The sequence below is a fragment of the Bubalus bubalis genome, chromosome 22, assembly GCF_019923935.1.
Source record: "Bubalus bubalis isolate 160015118507 breed Murrah chromosome 22, NDDB_SH_1, whole genome shotgun sequence".
Taxonomy (NCBI): domain Eukaryota; kingdom Metazoa; phylum Chordata; class Mammalia; order Artiodactyla; family Bovidae; genus Bubalus; species Bubalus bubalis.
In genome coordinates this window covers 46885690-46901744 of record NC_059178.1, presented here as the reverse complement: position 1 = coordinate 46901744, position 16055 = coordinate 46885690, and the positions used below count along the sequence as shown (strand labels likewise).

Genomic DNA, 16055 nt, shown 5'->3' with positions numbered 1-16055 from the left:
GAAGAAGGTCTTTGGTAATAATAATATCATATAAATAATTTGGATTTGAAAAAGACTGTACAGCTGGGGTAATAGGTATTAGATCCTAGCCTCCCTTACTTAAGCTAAACAGTGTGTCTGTCATGCTAATTCAAAGCCTTAGATCAATCCCTGGCACCTTTGAGAGAATAAAAGACAATAAAGAAATTGAGTATTTTACTGAAATTATCACATAATTAATTAGTTGCTTTAAGGAAAATAATAATAAAAGGGAAGACTGAATGGTTTGATAGAACCTTCAGTTGCTGACCAGTCATGCTGGCCATGTGTCAACAAGTAGTCACCAAACCTGTTCCTATTAATCCTGGGTTTACGATGGTTCATAATGGTGTTCTGAGAAAAATTGAGTAAGATTATTTAGCCCCTGGCTGCAATGGGCACCTTAGGTCCAAAGTGACTGCTTTTTGAGTCTCTATTCCAGGGGGCTGGCAGGACCCCAGGCATTTCACAACTGAATCACTTTGACCCAGAGTTATTTGTTCAATCATGGTTGACAAAAGTTAACTTTCTACTGTTCGGAAAACAAATGAATCTCTTGGCTGTTTTCATAAAGATCGACGGAAACTAAAATAGCCTGAGGTTAATATTATAAATCTTTCTAAAAGAGATTTTCAGAACATATTCTTTATCCCAGCTTTGGATCAATCTCACAAAATGACTTATTTTCAAACTGTAGGGAAGCAAAACAAGTTATTCTTGAAAAAGTTGAAAATATTAAGAAAGCTTTTATTTTCCTGGCTTTTTTGTTTGTTTTGTTTATCCTTTTATTTTTGAACATCAACCAAAGCAAGAAGTCAAACAGAAATGTGTGATGAATATGGATTGGCCTTTTCAATAGCTTTGTGCCTATTCATCTAATCTTTATTGGTGTCCATAGATTTCTTGGATGTTCACAGTGGGTATAACTCTATGTTAGCTGGCATGAGATGTAGACTTTAAAAACTGTATGGGATAAGAAAAACAAAATATGATAAAAGAATCCAATTCTCACTCATGTAATCATAAGCACCTACTGTAAAATTGAAATTCACTGGGTATGTTGACTAGTAAATATCTTATAGTATGCATCATCCTATACGTGTTAATTAAACAAGAGTAGAGTTAATAATCAAAATTAACTTTGAGCTTTGGGTTAAAGGGTATTGTGAGGGTGTACAAAGGAGTCTAAAAGAAAATTGAAACAGTGAGAATAATGACAAGACTTTAAAAAAGAATAAGCATTGTAAACAAATAAAGCAGACTAGTTCATATTAATTTATTCATTTTATAAAATACTAAAACATTGCCCCCTTTTCCTTTTTGTGTGTTTTATTAAAACTTGTTGACATTTCATCTTGCACTGGAAAGCTTTTGGAATCAAAATGACCTGACTTTCAGTTGTAACAGCATTACTTACTAGTATAACCAAAATGAAGGAACTTTCAAACTGTCCTTTAAATAATATGAAGCATTTTTATAGCCCTGTTTACCTCCTTACACAGTTTTCAGTCTCAATTGATTACTTGTGACTGTGTGTGTATTCAGAGATGTGTGAGAATTGTTCCTATTTCAATTTAAATTAATTTAGGGCTGAAAGTAAGGTTCAATTTCATTCTCTTTGAGGTTGGAGGACACCATAGAAGCCATAATCATCAGTTGTTTACAAATTTTTATCTTTCAGCCAGATTGTCTGGCTGGGGAACTGTACCATGAAAGAAGTCTGGAGGGTATGTTTGTCAGCCACTATTGTCTGGCCACAAGAACTTTGTTAGGAAGATGATCCTTCATTTTTCTTAGTTTGAAAAAGAAAACTTGATCAGGAAAGCTCTTAATGAAATATATGAAATAAAGCTGTTTTTAGTGATAGTGACAAAAATAAAGAACCAGCAAAGAGATCTACTAGGAAGGTGATTTTTATACAGAAAATGCAAATTTTAGAAAAATTTTTAAAACTGGAATAAATTTGATGTCATTTTGCATTTCTAATACAAAATGAGTTCACTGTATATATCTGTATCCATGTAAGTATGTTTGTGTGTATGCATACACATACTTATGTGTGTGCATATGTGTCAAAAAAAAAAAAAAAACCTAACCAATGTAAAAATTCAAATAAGAGGTAAAGGTTGATGAAAAGTTGTAAAGTCAATTTATGTAAAGTATAAGGACATGCATAGACAACTCATATGTCAACGAAAATGTAATTCAAGAGAAATTCATTTTAATGTCTTTAGTCTTATATTTAGAGTCACTAAGGATATGAAGGATCCCTCATATCTATAACACATAATCACCTTTTATGGAGAAATTTCCAAGACAATGATAATATCTAATTTGGAAATTAAGGAAAAAGTTTCCTTTCGGCATATCTTTGAGGGTTGCTCTTTCTTTTTGAAAATCTCCTACATGTCTATAGTGTCTGTTATAGGATCAGCTGAATGAGTTGTTTTTTGTTTTTTAATAAAAATATCACTGACTCTAATAGAGACTGCAGAGATTGCTCTTGACCTTCCTTCAGTGCTTTGAGACCACAGTTGTCCTTAAGTTTTGATTTCCAATCTGTCTCTCTTCTGCTACTTGTTAGCCATTCTGAGCCTTGGTTTTCTCATCTGAAAAATGGGATAGTTGAGTGTAATCATCTCTAAAATCATTATGAATATCAAAAGAGAAAAATTAAAAAAAGAGAGAGAATAAGGAGAAAGAGGACATTTAGAAATATTTGAATACCTTCACTTCATGGTCTGGTAGAGAGAGACACCATTTGTTATCCACAGATCCTGCACCGCTTAAATGTAGTGGCAAGGTAGCAAGCACAACTCATAGCTCTGAGGCTGAATGCATGCTCATTGTTATGTAATTTTTCTTTGGTGCCAGGTGGGTGCAGTGTTTGCCAGGAATTAATATTTTGTAATACAACAGTACACACCCAGACAAAGAGCTTGGTTGGGATGTCTTTGTTCAGCAGACAATTAAAATGCATTTGTGAAAGTGAAAGTGTTAGTTGCTCAGTCCTGTCTGACTCTTTGAGACTCCATTGACTGTAGAATTTTTTGTACTGAGTGATGAAAACCTTCCCCAAATGTTAGGCACTGCAGCAAAACCCAATGTGTGATTATACTTTCCAGGTAATAATGTAAATGTGATTCCTCTGTACATGTTGGTTATTATAGAACAAAGTTATTGACATTAAAAAAAAAAAGGGAAAAGTTTGAGAAGAACATTTCATCAAGTTTCAAAATGTTCAAATGCTGAATATATTTCAATTTTTTTTTTTTACTCAAATGGAGTTAGAGACTTATGAAACTATATGATATAAAAGGAAAGTACATAGGACTGATAATTTGAGAAGTGTTTCTGATCTTCGACATGGGCAATCACTCTCTTTTTACAGAAGAGGAACTTTTAGTTCATTTCAAAATGGCTTTTGTAAAAGCAAGGTCTTGCAAAATCCAAGGGCCAAGATGATTCTTTGACCATGTATCTTATTTCCTTTGTCAACTTTACTCCTGGGACACAGGAATGCTTCTCTCCATATCTTACAGCTAGTGAAAACAGAAGAAAGAACCGTGCCTCTGATGGATGAGTCATCCTGTTAACAGTAAATTATGTTTCCCTCACTGTATACTTCAGTCATTATATTCAATGTTGGCTTGCATGAATGTGGATTTGCTTCAGTTGTGTCTGACTCATTGCGACCATATGGACTTAGCCTGCCAGGCTCCTCTGTGGAACAGACAGAGCTAGATTTCTGGAGTGGGTTGCCATGCCCTCATCCACGGGATCTTCCTGACCCAGGGATCGAACCACATCTCTTATATCTCCTGCATTGGCAGGCAGGTTCTTTACCACTAGTGCCACTTGGGAGCCCCAGTGTTGGCTTAAGATGTTTTTTAGGGCTTTCTTGTCTATTGCAGGCTGAAAGCAAAAGGGTTTTGAAGAAAGCTTTCTTGGACCTACAAAGCAAATGCTTCCAACATGATTTGTTTGTCAGAAGACTGTACCCTTTGTTCAATGCTTGACAAATTATCTCAGTCTCAGCCACACTTTGTTTTCCTCAGAGCAAACAGCTCTGCAGCATCATTTGTGATAGAAATCACTGTGTGCTCACCCAAGCCAGATCATCTCTCATCCAGAAGGAGAAAATCAATTTTAATTCTTCAAAGAAGAGCAGCAAGTGGTATTTGTTATTTATATTTAAAGAAGAGTTATTAAGCATATTTTTTTTTCTCTCCACCTACAGGCTTAAACAGGAAATGTACAGGAAAAAAAAATAGATGTGGGTAGATTAGATGTAAGGCTAATTTAGCTATAAAGCCAAGTACTAGATAAATGTCTTTGACATTCTGAGAATAATCTTAAACTCAGAGTTGAAAATAAAGGGAAATTCTATCTGAATAACCACTTCTTTCCCCCCCACCCTCTTAAACTGGCAAATTCAGCAAGTCAGACCACTACACTCAGATCTGGATTTAGTTTACATTTTTCTGTGACAAAGTTTAGCTTTCACACAGAGGGAAATTTTTTACATGATGGAATGTCACTTTCAGCAATGAAAATTCATGTATGTTACAACATAGTTACATTCAGATACAGAAAATAGTCTGGAGTAGGCACTCAATATTTGTTTGAATGAATTATTGCACAATGCATGTTCTAGGGAATGTAGGAACTTGGTGCCTTATTTTATGTTGAAAGCATTATATATTATTTTTCAGCTTTAGTTAACCTTCCATTCTTGATCTTACCTATTTTATTTCTTAGAGAGGCTATTTAATTCATCATCTATTGAACATGTGATAATAAGTTCACTTCAGTTAGGTCACTCAGTCATGCCAGACTCTTCATGACCTCATGGACTGCAGCATGCCAGGCTTCCCTGTCCAAAACCAACTCCCAGCGCTTACTCAAACTCATGTCCATTGAGTTGGTGACACCATCCAACCATCTGTCATCCCCTTCTCCTCCCACCTTCCATCATTCCCAGGATCAGGGTCTTTTCAAATGAGTTAGTTCCTCACATTAAGTGGCCAAAGTATTGGGGTTTCAGCCTCAGCATCGGTTTTTCCAATGAATATTCAGGACCTATTTCCTTTTGGATGGACTGGTTGGAGCTCCTTGCTGTCCAAGGTACTCTCAAGAGTCTTTTCCAACACCACAGTTCAAAAGCATCAAATCTTTGGTGCTCAAGTTTCTTTTTAGAGTCCAACTCTCACATCCATACCTGACTAATGGAAAAGCCATAGCTTTGACTTGACGGACCTTTGTTGGCAAAGTAATGTCTCTGTTTTTAAAATTCTTTCTAGGTCGGTCATAACTTTGCTTCCAAGGAACAAGCGTCTTTTAATTTCAAGGTTGGAGTCACCATCTGCAGTGATTTTGGAGCCCTCAAAAATAAAGTCTGTCACTGTTTCCATTGTTTCCCCATCTATTTGCCATGAAATGATGGGACCAGATGCCATGATCTTGGTTTTCTGAATATTGAGTTTTAAGCCAACTTTTTCACTCTCCTCTTTCACTTTCATCAAGAGGTTCTTTAGTTCTTCTTTGTTTTATGCCATAAGTGTGGTGTCATCTGCATATCTGAGGTTATTGGTATTTCTCCCAGCGATCTTGATTCCAGTTTGTGCTTCATCCAGTCCATCATTTCTCATGATGTACTGTTCATATAACTTAAATAAACAAGGTGACAATATACAACCACAACATACCCCTTTCTGGATTTGGAACCAGTCTGTTTTTCCATGTCCAGTCCTAACTGTTGCTCCTTGACCTGCATGCAGATATCTCAGGAGGCAGGTCAGGTGGTCTGGTATTCCCATTTCTTTAAGAATTTTCCACAATTTGCTGTGATCCACACAGTCAAAGACTTTGGCATAGTCAATAAAGCAGAAGTAGAAGTTTTTCTGGAACTCTCACGCTTCTTCAATGATCCAACGGATGTTGGTGATTTTATCTCTGGTTCTGCTGCCTTTCCTAAATCCAGCTTGAACATCTGGAGGTTCATGGTTCACATGCTGTTGAAGCCTGGCTTGGATAATTTTGAGGATTATTTTGCTAGCTTGTGAGATGAGTGCAGTTGTGTGGTGGTTTGAGCATTCTTTTGGCATTTCCTTTCTTCAAGATTGGAATGAAAACTGACCTTTTCCAGTCCTATGGCCACTGCTGAGTTTTCCAAATTTACTGGTATATTAAGTGCAGCACTTTCACAGCATCATGTTTTAGGATTTGAAGTAACTCAACTGGAATTCCATCACCTCCACTAGCTTTGTTTGTAGTGATGCTTCCTAAGGCCCACTTGACTTCACATTCCAGGACATCTGCTTCTAGGTGAGTGATCATACCATCATCATTATCTAGGTCATGAAGATTTTTTTGTATAGTTCTTCTGTGTATTCTTGCCACCTCTTCTTAATAATTTCTCCTTCTGTTAGGTGTATAATATTTCTGTCCTTTATTGGGCCCATCTTTGCATGCAATGTTCCATTTGTACCTTTAATTTTCTTCTCTAATTTTCTTGAAGAGATCTTTAGTCTTTCCCATTCTATTGTTTTCCTCTATTTCTTTGCACTGATCACTGAGGAAGGCTTTCTTATCTCTCTTTGCTATTCTTTGGAACTCTGCATTCAGGTGGGTATATCTTTTCTTTACTCCTTTGCCTTTCACTTCTCTTGCTTTCACAGCTACTTGTAAGGCCTCCTCAGGCAACCATTTTGCCTTTTTGAATTTCTTTTTCTTGGGGATGGTCTTGATCACTGCCTCCTGTACACTGTCATGAACCTCTGTTCATAATCAGATCTAATCCGATGAATGTATTTGTCACTTCCACTGTATAATTATAAGGGCTTTGACTTACGTCATACTTTAATGGACTCGTGGTTTTCTGTACTTTCTTCAATTTAAGTCTGATTTGGCAATAAGGAGTTCATGATCTGAGCCACAGTCAGCTCCCAGTCTTGTTTTTGCAGACAATATAGAGTTTCTCCATCTTTGGCTGCAAAGAATATAATTAATCTGATTTCAGTGTTGACCATCTGGTGATGTCCATGTGTAGAGTCCTCTCCTGTGTTGTTGGAAGAGGGTGTTTGCTATGACCAGTGTGTTCTCTTGGCAAAACTCTATTAGCCTTTGCCCTGCTTCTTTCAGTACTCCAAGGCCAAACTTGCCTATTAGTCCAGGTATTTCTTGACTTCTGCTTTTGCATTCCAGTCCCCTATAATGAAGAGGACATCTTTTGGGGGTGTAAATTCTGGAAGGTGTTTTGGTCTTCATAAAATGGTTCAACATCAACTTCTTCAGCATTACTGGTCGGGGCATAGACTTGGTTTACTGTGATATTGAATAGTTTGCCTTGGAAATGAACAGAGGTCATTCTGTCATTTTTGAGATTGCACCCAAGTACTGCATTTTGGATTCTTTTGTTGACTATGAAGGCTACCCCATTTCTTCTAAGTGATTCTTGCCCACAGTAGCAAATATAATGGTCATCTGAATTAAATTCACCCACTTCAGTACATTTTAGTTCACTGATTCCTAGAATGTCAATGTTCACTGTTGCCATCTCTTGTTTGACCACTGCCGATTCACCTTGATTCATGGACCTAACATTCCAGGTTCCTATGCAATATTGCTCTTTACAGCATCAGACCTTGCTTCTATCACCAGTCACATCCACAACTGGGTGTTGTTTTTGCTTTGGCTCCATCTCTTCATTCTTTCTGGAGTTATTTCTCAACTGATCTCCAGTAGCGTATTGGGCACCTACCGACCTGAGGAGTTCCTCCTTCAGTGTCCTATCGTTTTGCTTCTTCATACTGTTCATGGGGTTCTTAATGCAAGAATACTGAATTGGTTTGCCATTCCCTTCTCCAGTGGACCACGTTTTGTCAGAAGTCTCCACCATGACCCGTCTGTCTTGGGTGGCCCTACATGACATAGGTCATAGTTTCATTGAGTTAGACAAGGCTGTGGTCCATGTGATCAGATTGGTTAGTTTTCTGTGATTGTGGTTTTCATTCTGTCTGCCCTTTGTTGAACAAGTATATGGAAGTATATGGCTTATGGAAGGTTCCTGATGGGAGAGACTGACTGAGGGGGTATTGAGTCTTGTTCTGATGGGGGGGGGGGGGTCATGCATAGTAAATCTTTAATCCACTTTTCTGTTGACAGGAGGGGTTGTCCCCCCCACCCCCCGTTATTCGACCTGAAGCCAAACTATGGTGGAGGTAGTGAAGATAATGGTGAGCTCCTTCAGAAAATACAGTCCCATGAATGCACCACTGTACTCAGTGCCCCCAACCCTGCAACAGGCCTCCGCCGAACCACACCTCTGCCACGAACTCCTGGACTGCTCCTTTCTCCTGGGTCCTGGTGTGCAAAAGGTTTGTTTGTTCCCTCCAAGAGTCTGTTTCCCAGTCCTGTGTAAGTTCTGGTGTCTCTATGATGGGGTTAATGGCAACCTCCTCCAAGAGGGCTTATGCCATACCCAGGTCTGCTGCACCCAGAGCCCCTGCCCCTGCAGTAGGCTCTGCTGACCCATACCTCCACAGGAGACATTCAAGCACAGTACTGAGAAGAGTCCCCAGCAAGAGAGTAGGAGCTAGAGTGGTGACTGTAGGGTGCTGGAAAGACTTTGAGGACATACCCCATGTCCAAGGGCAAAGGAGAAGCCCCAGCAAAATGGTAGGAATGGTGAAATTGTGTTTAGAATCAAACCCCATAACTTCTAGAGACACTCAGAGGACTCAAACAAACCTTGTGCGAACCAGGTCCCAGAGACCCCACAGAGACTGAGATGTTATAATACATACAATTTTTTTTTTTAATACTTACATGGTTAAAAGTACTAACAGAATTATGCCTCTGTTCTGTGACCAGGCATTCTCTGAACTTTCCCCAAACATGATAAGAGCTTTAGATAAATGTGTTCTGTGGGTTTCAAGAGGTAGAATGCATGAAAAACAACAGTGTAACAACTTACAGAATATTATAAAGATATCTATAAGTGATAAGAGAGAAAGAAGTGTGGATCAATAATTAGACAGATTTTGATGTTGGACACCTAAAATATATTTGACTTGTAGTAAGAGTATAAATAATATTTTTTTAAATGAGTAGATATTTAGATAAATAGATTGATAGACACAATGCATTAGGACACAATTTAGTGTCAGAGCTAAAATCAGAGTCTGAGGTTAGAGACTTCCTGCTTTTACAACCTAGGACAAGTGACCTTGGCCTTTAGTAGTTCATTAACTATTTCTCTAAATATATATTCAGCATTTCCTATGAACATACTTCTTATCCATATGCTCACTGGGTTTCTGAAGAAATGCCCCAGTTTAGTTGGGGAGATAGAAACTAAACACATTAAACTTGTGAGCCTCAACAAGGTGTCCAGTTCAGTTTAGTTCAGTCACTCAGTCATGTCCGACTGTTTGCAACCCCATGAATTGCAGCACACCAGGCCTCCCTGTCAATCACCAACTCACTCAAACTCATGTCCATCGAGTCAGTGATGCCATCCAGCCATCTCATCCTCTGTCATCCCCTTCTCCTCCTGTCCCCAATCCCTCCCAGCATCAGAGTCTTTTCCAATGAGTTAACTCTTCGCATGAGATGGCCAAAGTACTGGAGTTTCAGCTTTAGCATCATTCCTTCCAAGGAAATCCCAGGGCTGATCTTCAGAATGGACTGGTTAGATCTCCTTGCAGTCCAAAGGACTCTCAAGAGTCTTCTCCAACACCACAGTTCAAAAGCATCAATTCTTCGGCACTCAGCCTTCTTCACAGTCCAACTCTCACATCCATACATGACTACTGGAAAAACCACAGCCTTGACTAGACGAACCTTTGTTGGCAAAGTAATGTCTCTGCTTTTCAATATGCTATCTAGGTTGGTCATAACTTTCCTTCCAAGGAGTAAGCGTCTTTTAATTTCATGGCTGAAGTAACCATCTGCAGTGATTTTGGAGCCCCCAAAAATAAAGTCTGACACTGTTTCCACTGTTTCCCCATCTATTTCCCATGAAGTGATGGGACCAGATGCCATGATCTTCGTTTTCTGAATGTTGAGCTTTAAGCCAACTTTTTCAATCTCTACTTTCACTTTCATCAAGAGGCTTTTAGTTCCTCTTCCCTTTCTGCCATAAGGGTGGTGTCATCTGCATATCCGAGGTTATTGATATTTCTCCTGGCAATCTTGATTCCAGCTTGTGCTTCTTCCAGCCCAGTGTTTCTCATGATGTACTCTGCATGTAAGTTAAATAAGTAGGGTGACAATATACAGCCTTGATGTACTCCTTTTCCTATTTTGAACTAGTCTGTTGTTCCATGTCCAGTTCTAACTGTTGCTTCCTGACCTGCATATGGGTTTCTCAAGAGGCGGGTCAGATGGTCTGGTATTCCCATCTCTTTCAGAATTCTCCACAGTTTATTGTGATCCACACAGTCAAAGGCTTTGGCATAGTCAGTAAAGCAGAAATAGATGTTTTTCTGGAACTCTCTTGATTTTTCGATGATCCAGCAGATGTTGTCAATTTGATCTCTGGTTCCTCTACATTTTCTAAAACTAGCTTGAACATCTGTAAGTTCATGGTTCACATATTGCTGAAGCCTGGCTTGGAGAATCTTGAGCATTACTTTACTAACATGTGAAATAAATGCAATTGTGAGGTAGTTTGAGCATTCTTTGGCATTGCCTTTCTTTGGGATTGGAATGAAAACTAACCTTTTCCAGTCCTGTGGCCACTGCTGAGTTTTCCAAATTTGCTGGCATATTGAGTGCAGCAGTTTCACAGCATCATCTTCAGGATTTGAAATAGCTCAACTGGAATTCCATCACCTCCAATAGCTTTGTTTATAGTGATGCTTTCTAAGGCCCACTTGACTTTACATTCCAGGATGTCTGGCTCTAGGTGAATGATCACATATCGTGATTATCTTGGTCGTGAAGCTCCTTTTTGTACAGTTCTTCTGTGTATTCTTGCCACCTCTTCTTAATATCTTCTGATTCTGTTAGGTCCATTTCTGCCCTTATCGAGCCCATCTTTGCATGAAATATTCCCTTGGTATCTCTAATTTTCCTGAAGAAATCTCTAGTCTTTCCCATTCTGTGGTGTGCCTCTATTTCTTTGCATTGATCACTGAGGAAGGTTTTCTTATCTCTTCTTGCTATTCTTTGGAACTCTGCATTCAGATGCTTATTTCTTTCCTGTTCTCCTTTGCTTTTCACTTCTTTTCTTTTCACAGCTATTTGTAAGGCCTCCTCAGACAGCCATTTTGCTTTTTTGTATTTCTTTCCCATGGGGATGGTCTTGATCCCTGTCTCCTGTACAATGTCATGAACCTCCGTCCATAGTTCATCAGGCACTCTATGTATCAGATCTAGTCCCCTAAATCTATTTCTCACTTCCACTGTATAAGCATAAGGGATTTGATTTAGGTCATACCTGAATGGTTTAGTGGTTTTCCCTAGTTTCTTCAATTTCAGTCTGAATTTGGCAATAAGGAGTTCATGATCTGAGCCACAGTCAGCTCCTAATCTTGTTTTTGTTGACTGTATAGAGCTTCTCCATCTTTGGCTGCAAAGAATATAATCAATCTGATTTCAGTGTCGACCATCTGGTGATGTCCATGTGTAGAGTCTTCTCTTGTGTTGTTGGAAGAGGGTGTTTGGTGTCCAAAACCTCCCAAATGATTTATGTTTAAATTTTAGTGGGGCACAAATTAGGATGGGGAAAAATTGCATCTTTCTCTTCATTAGCATCTAACTGAAATTCATTTTTTCTTTCAGTTGTGAATGTAAGCTACAAACCACAATATTATTAACAGCTCCCCAGGCTGTCAACAATAGACACCACAGACATTTTCACATTACATTACTATGGCCATAGATACCTTGAGATTTCACTCAAAATTATACTAGTTATTAGAATTGTTGCTTAGTTTTGTTCTGTGTGAGACAATCATGCAATACACAGTTCTCATCACAAATTTAGATTTTATAATATATTGTGACTGTATTTTAATGTAATTGGTTTCTTGTATATAATCTTATATATCTTGTTTTATCACTTAAAATTATCATTCTGAAAATGAATCACAGCCTTTATCCAGCTGCTAACCAAATTCATGGCAGAGAAAGTTTAAGAATCTCAAGAATAAAGAGATGATTTGGAGAAGAAAGAAACATGATTATTGTCTAATGATTGAATTACATTATGCAAATGAATGTGTATGCTGGGTAGCTCCAGATAGAAACAAGTCTTCCTGAATTTAGGAGGAAAAAAAATGGTACCTGTGAGTGTTAGGGCAACCTAAAACTACTGGAATAGACAGCATAATTGGTAATGTGCTCTGGCAAAGGGATGGTTCAGGTTAATTTGGTTATGTACTCCTTAAAAAATGCTTTAAGTTGGCTTTTAAATTTTTTTAATTATAGATATGAGAGTATAATTTTTGTGTCCTGTAAATAATAATATTTTAAATAAAGCTATTAAAGATTTACAGTAGCTACAAAGGTAATTTAATATCCAGCAGTATCTATTTCATATGCTTTACAAATTAGTTGGAAAATAATTACTAATAGTTCTATAGTTGGAAACTTTGTATCCATTCTTTAACTTTTTAAAATAATATTTCTGTTCCTTTTCCCTTGCAGAATTGTATTTTAATAAATAGCCCATGTCATATTATTGAGTGATATTTTATTGATCAATGTAAAATATTATTGAAACAAATTATGTGCATAAATTGAATTTTAAAAGTATTTATTTAACCAAAGAGCTCTAAGTGTTAAAATAATACTTATGGAATATGTTATAATGATTATTATTAGGCCCTGATAAAAGGCAAAAATTTAATATATATTTTTTCATATTAAGATGTGTATTTTATTTACATTTTTATGCTGGAGTAATAGAACTTTCTAAAAATACTGTTATACACACTTTTTATACTTTTTTTCTTTTTTTCTGTAATTATCTCTGTTGCTATCATTCAAAGTGTCTGATGTATATTTCCCATGGTTGCTGTAACAAGTTAACACAAAATGGTTTGTTTAAAACACAGATTTATTCTCTTGTAGTTCTGGAAATCAGAAGTCCAGAATTAGTTTTACTGAGCTGAAATTAAGTCATCAGCATGGCTTCATGCTCTCTAGAGGCCCTGGGGGACAACCTATTCCTAGGTTGTCCCAGCTTCTGGTGGCTGCCAGTGTTCACTTTGCTATATAAATATAATTTTTGATAAATAGTTTTTTGTTAAAAAGTAATACACTTTTTGAAACTCATCATTTAATGAGATGGTTGGAGGCATGGGCTGAATGGTTTGAAATGATGATCACATCTCCCTTCCCATCCTGCAAATCCTCTGCAGTGTGACGTTGTAGTTCATCCCATTAAGAGGTGGAGTCTAATCTCCTCTCCATTCATATAGACTGCCTCTGTTGTTTGCATTGACCATCGAATGCAGTGAAGTATATGCAACTTCCAGGGCTAAATATTGAAAGGGTTTGAGACTTCTATTACTGCTGTTTTCAAACATTCCATCACCAAGTTAGGAAGCCCCAATTAGACTACTGAATTATTAGGAAACTATGAAACAAAGGCCCTGAAACTAGATGAGAGGGTGAGCCCAACCTTCCTTAGTGTCTATGTTGAGCCCTACCTAGCCAACCCATCAGCTGAATATAGCACCATGAATGAGCTCAGGCAAGACAGGAAGAATGACGACATATAAATGATAATGTGATGAATTATTATTGGTTTAAACCAGTAGGTTTGGTTTATAGTATATAAAACTATATATAGCAAACTATAGTATAGTTTGCTAGATGGCATTCAGTTCAGTTCAGTTCAGTTGATCAGCCGTGTCCAACTCTTTGTGACCCCACGAATTGCAGCACTCCAGGGGATTTGGGAATCTTGGGGTAAAGAAACCAATGTGGGGAACCAAACGGTGGTGCGAGTCTTCTTATTGGGCCAGACCCCCACAAAGGACAACCGTCCTGGCCTTTCAGATATGCTGAAATATGAGAGTGAGAAGCACCAAGACATTCTTTTGTGGAACTACAGAGATACATTCTTCAACTTGTCTCTGAAAGAAGTACTCTTTCTCAGGTGGGTGAGCACTTCCTGCCCAAATGCCGAGTTTGTGTTCAAGGGTGATGATGATGTTTTTGTGAACACCCATCATCTCCTGAATTACTTGAATAGCTTATCCAGGAACAAAGCCAAATATTTGTTTATTGGTGACGTGATTCATAATGCTGGACCTCATAGGGATAAGAAACTCAAGTACTACATCCTGGAAGTTGTTTACACTGGAGTCTACCTGCCTTATGCAGGAGGAGGCGGATTCCTCTAGTCCAGCCACCTGGCCCTGAGACTGTACAATGTGACTGACCCGGTCATTCTCTACCCTGTCGATGATGTTTATACTGGAATATGCCTTCAGAAATTCAGCCTCTCTCCAGAGAGACACGAAGGCTTCAGGACATTTGATATAGAAGAGAAAAGCAGGAGTAACATTTGTTCCTATGTAGATTTGATGTTGGTACATAGTAGAAAACCTCAAGAGATGATTGATATTTGGTCTCGGTTGCAGAGTGCTCATTTAAAATGCTGAATTATGTGCAAACTACATTTTACATAGAAATGTATCTCAAATAGTTCCCATTTATGTTCTCTTCCATTAGAGGTCATTTCTATGTAAAACCGTCAAAATTGCCTTTATAGGTCATGTCCATTTGATGGCCTGTAAACCCTTCAGTTCAGACGGTAAAGTGTCTGCCTGAAATGTGGGAGACCTGGGTTCGATCCCTGGGTCGGGAAGATCTCCTGGAGAAGGAAATGCAACTCACTTCAGAATTCTTGCCTGAGAATCCCATGGACGGAGGAGCCTGGGGGGCTACAGTCCAAAGGCTCACAAAGAGTCGAACACGACTGAGCCACTCCATTCACTCACTCACTCACTCAAGCCTCCCTATCCATCACCAACTCCCGAAGTTCACTCAAACTGACATCCATCAAGTCGGTGATGCCATCCAGCCATCTCATCATCCGTCGTCCCCTTCTCCTCCTGCCCCCAAACACTCCCAGTATCAGAATTTTTTCCAATGAGTCAACTCTTCACATGAGGTGGCCAAAGTACTGGAGTTTCAGCTTTTTAAGCATCACTCCTTCCAAAGAACACCCAGGGCTGATCTCCTTTAGAATGGACTGGTTGGATCTCCTTGCCGTCCAAGGGACTCTCAACAGTCTTCTTCAACACCACAGTTTAAAAGCACCAATTCTTCAGCATTCAGCTTTCTTCATAGTCCAACTCTCGCATCCATACATGACCACTGGAAAAACCGTAGCCTTGACTAGACGGACCTTTGTGGGCAAAGTAATGTCTCTACTTTTCAATATGCTATCTAGGTTGCTCATAACTTTCATTCCAAGCAGTAAGAGTCTTTTAATTTCATGGCTGCAATCACCATCTGCAGTGATTTGGGAGCCCAAAAAGATAAAGTCTGACACTGTTTTCACTGTTTCCCCATCTATTTGCCATGAAGTGATGGGACCAGATGCCATGATCTTCGTTTTCTGAATGTTGAGTTTTAAGCCAACTTTTTCACTCTCCTCTTTCACTTTCATCAAGAGGCTTTTTAGTTCCTCTTCATTTTCTGCCATTAGGGTGTTGTCATCTGCATATCTGATGTTATTGATATTTCTCCTGGCAATCTTGATTCCAGCTTGTGCTTCTTCCAGCCCAGTGTTTCTCATGATGTACTCTGCACAGAAGTCAAATAAGTAGGGTGACAGTATACAGCCTTGGTGTACTCCTTTTCCTATTTGGAAACAGTCTGCTGCTCCATGTCCAGTTCTAACTCTTGCCTCCTGACCTGCATACAGGTTTCTCAAGAGGCAGGCCAGGTGGTCTGGTATTCACCTCTTTCAGAATTTTCCACAGTTTATTGTGATCCACACAGTCAAAAGCTTTGGCATAGTCAATAAAGCAGAAATAGATGTTTTTTTCTGGAATTCTCTTGCTTTT

The 16055-nt window shown here is 38.5% G+C and overlaps 1 pseudogene; it reads left to right on the top strand.

Annotated features, from left to right (window-relative positions):
• Positions 1 to 294: 294 nt before the first annotated feature.
• On the top strand, positions 295 to 14690 carry LOC102410358 (annotated as a pseudogene).
• The last annotated feature ends 1365 nt before the right edge of the window (positions 14691 to 16055 follow it).